This window comes from Belonocnema kinseyi, chromosome 8 (assembly GCF_010883055.1).
Source record: "Belonocnema kinseyi isolate 2016_QV_RU_SX_M_011 chromosome 8, B_treatae_v1, whole genome shotgun sequence".
NCBI classification, from domain to species: Eukaryota; Metazoa; Arthropoda; class Insecta; order Hymenoptera; family Cynipidae; genus Belonocnema; species Belonocnema kinseyi.
In genome coordinates, this window is record NC_046664.1 from 63526801 (window position 1) to 63531094 (window position 4294).

Here is a 4294-nt window from a genome sequence, read left to right on the forward strand (position 1 = left end):
CAAGGAACTTGACTTGGGCGCAAGCGGCAGCGGCCGACTCGCGCCTCGCGCTCTTGGTCCTCAGCTCTCGTCCGAGGCGGCACGCGGTGCCGAAGCGCATGGTGCACCCTTGTAATTTTATATTACTAAGTATAATAAATATTCTTTTCTAACACCAACCACGGCCTCCTTTTATTTCAACATAAATAAAACATGGTTTGCTGTGATACAAGTGACACTTGGCCCAGTAATGTACCGTCACTGGACCAGACTTTGGCTGATCCTCGTGAAACATGGTTCCCCGTACTAAAAGTGATACTTGGCGCAATAAAGTTCCGATACTGGGCCAAGCATCGGTGGAGGATCGGCAAATATAATTAGCCAATATGGGCTGCCAGCACTGGCTCAACACTGGGCCGATTAAAGTGCCGTGTATTCAGCTCTGGCATTTCGCACTTGGGTAATTCCAAGGAAAGTATGTGAAGTTATATTATATCAATAAATGTTGCCTTATGCGCAAAGATTTATTTCCTGAACTCCATTTCACCACTTAAATGCAGATCATAATTTTTGTTCATAATGAGAGAATTTCTAGTATGTGTATTTAAAAATAAAATATATTAAATTTGTTTAATAGATTTTACTTGAAGCGATTTTTAGTAAAGCTTCAATTTTTTTAGATATAATAAAAAAAAATTTTTTGAAAAAAAAAGTTTTTTTCTCAAAATTGTCTATTCCAAATTGTATAACCTTTCGTCAACCTTTCATGAGAGTATTTTTGAGCAAGTCTTTTCAATTAATAACTTTATATTTTACAGTCCGAGACAAGATTGTAGTTAGACCAATTTATCAGGATGTGTGTGTGGGAGGAGGGGGAGGGGTAACACATCAGGACCGGTTACGGCCTTGGTCCGAGGTAAGAAATTCTAACATTTTCAAGGAAAGTATATAAACTTGATAGTATCAATCAAATCTATTATCTGTCTCCAGAAAAATGAAAAAAAATTATCTACAATCTCCTACTCTTTACTCACATGGCAATTTTTAATTCTGTTCGTAAGTAGAATATATTACCAAATTAATTAAATGCCGAAATATTTTACATCAAGATATCAAATATATTGAAAAATTAATTTTTCGAAAAGCATTTACTTCGAAACAGTTAAACTTATGTTATCATTGTATACATGTGTATTATCTTGTTGGGTATTTAAAAATAATTAAGTATTTATCGAAAGTAGTGTCTTATTAATTGTTATTAATTATTACTTATCATTTTTGTAAAAACTGTTAGAATTCAGGCTTATTATGTTTAACTTTTTTTGTCATAAATATAAGTAAGTCAATACAAAATCAAATATTTTCTAGTGAAAAGCTGAAATACCTGCACTGGGGCTGTCCATTTGGGTGTCCCAATTATTTTTTCTCGAATTTTCATGCATACATTTTGTAAATTTTTTCAAAAATCGTTAATAATAGAAGAATTGTATCGAACCTGAATATTTATTTTCACAATTAGCCATATAATAGGAATTAAAATTCGCTTTATAAATATCACAGCAACAAGTCTGTTTTATGGGGTCCAAAACAACCCCATAAGTGAAAAAATGGGTTTTGCGAGTTTTGGACGCCATTTATGACTTTTTGGAGTTTTTTAATGCACATTGTTTATAATACAAACATACTACTTTATACTGATCATGACATGTTTACATAAACTGTTTAAAGAATTTATTATTGTTTTGGTAAATTTTCTCTTAGAATAGAGATAGAAAGTTGCGTCTTTCTAAAATAAACCACTTCTTACGCAATTTTCAATTATTGATTAATTATTGTAGTTCCAAACATCAAAAAAACATTTTAGTTCCAAAAAAATGTTCTACCTTTTGTACAGTGTTTGATTAGAGTAAGGTAAATAATAATTTAAAGTTAACGAAATTAATTGCTTAAACAATTTATTATAATTTTTAATAATATTATAATTGAACAATGTTAGATAGTTGGTGTTTTGTTTGGAATATTCAACTTTCTGTCCACTCTCCATTTAAAGTTTGTTAATTATTGAAATTTATTAAAAATAATTGCTTAAACAAATTCATGTTATTAAAAACTATCTTCTCATATAGTAATGCCAGATAGTTGCAGTTTTTCTGAAAGTTTTCTCTTTTTTGTCAATATTTCACTTACTTAGCCTGGAAACAAGGCTGAATTTTGTAATTTCATAACACATCAATTATTGTGTAGCATAAGATTAATACATATTACTAGGCAAAAATGTCTGTATTATTAAAATAAAATATAAAAAAAATTGCTATTTATCTCTATTATCTTATTATTTCATAAAATCTAGAAAAGGTTGCCACAAATGGGGGGAGGGGGGTGCCAAGAATTGGTGCTATTACCCTATTAGAGCGATTTTTAGTTGTTAAGGGCATTTCGTTTTTTTTCTAATAAAGTTTCCTTAATCTACGATTTTTTATATTTTTTGATATGTTGTTCGGGGTGTTCAAAGTCAGATTCTAAGACTGGTCACAACGGACATATACTATTAGGTTGGTCTTTGTTTGTTATTTAGCATTTTTTTCGTTTTGCTCGGAAAGTTTTCCTCATCTACACTTTTTTTTTTACATTTTGATACGTTGTTTAACTCTTAACTAGCACAACTCCTTTTTATCACGTAAATAGCACAACGAGTGCTTTTCACCCCACGTGTTTAAACATGCCCCGCGTAGCCGGTATTGAATATTTTTACACAACAAAATTATGTAATGTGGTTTAAGATATGTTTATAAAAATTAAATCTGTTTTACAGTAATTAGTTGAATTTAAGTTAGTTAACAGAAATTTTGAAGAAAAAAGCGGCAAAAAGTGAGTTTTTTTACTTGAAAATTCATAACGCACGTAATTAAAAATATTTTTACCTAAAAATTTAGGCATATACTCTTGAGATACTACAATTTAGAAAAAAAACTACTGCCTTATTAACGCTTCCAAAAAAAAGCATTTATTCTGCAAAATGAAAACTTTTTTCACTTTAGGTGATAAACTTACGTTGGAAATTGAACGAAAATCACTGATTTCAATGGTATACTATACTAACCCACCTTACCTTTAGTTAGTGATGTTTATTTCTGGTAAAAATCGACAAGCGGTCCATTTTCTAGAATTTAGTACGGTTCATTCGAGCTCAAAAATTCGTTTTAAGCCCCAAAAGTTTTCTTCATGTACATTTTCTTTTAATTTGTTGATATTTTGTTCGAAGTGTCGAAGAATGCACTTTTAAACAGGTAGCTCCGTCCGCTCAGCACCGTCACCAAGGCAAATTGTAAAATGGAATACGCCATATTTTTTTGCTTTATTTGCTAATTTTATGCTAAAAAAATTTTTTTTGCTCTTTAAACTTCGGAGAAAAGGGTGGCGGCGCTAGCAGGATGTCCGCTCAGCATCGCCACCTACGAAAACTCACTAAAAATGATTATAATGCAATAAACGATGAGTGGACATTTTTTTGCTTTTTTTTGCTCTATGATGACATATATTACGTTTTGCAAAAAAATTCCCCTAAGTCTGACATAACTACCCCCTGTGATCAAAAACGTTTTCAAAATGGGAAAACTACCTTCAACAATGTAAACATGTTTTAGGGCTTCAAATTAATCACATGGCACTTCAAAATTTCCCCTTATTCATAATTTCCCCAAAACTACCCTTCCCCGTGAACGTATGCAGCAGAACATTTATATGTGTGAAAAAAGCATTAAAAATTGACCAACTTAGAAGAAACTGTTATTTGATATTTTTTTCTCTTTTTTTGCTCTCTGATCATATGTAATACGTTCCCCAAAAACTACTCCTAAGTCATACAAACTCACCCCTCGTGATCAAAAACGTTTTAAAAGTTAAAAAACCACCTTGAATAATATAAAAATGATTTAGGACTCAAAATTAATAAGATGAAACTTGAAAATTTGCCTCTGATTAAAATATTCCCAAAACTACCCTTCCATGTAAACGTATGCAACAGAACGTATATATGTATGAAAAAGCATTAAAAATAATCAAACTTAGAAGACACTGTTAGCTGACATTTTTTTCTCTTTTTTTGCTCTTTGATAATATATAATACGTTCCCGAAAAACTACCCCTAAGTCATACGTACCTACTCCTCGTGATCAGAAACGGTTTAAAAGATAGAAAACTACGAGGGTAGTTTAATAAGTCCTTAGAATGACCAACAAATGGCGCGCGAATCGCTCCAAATCATCTGTTTTCAGTCAGCACCACTCCCGACTAGATATATGGTGTAGTCACAGTC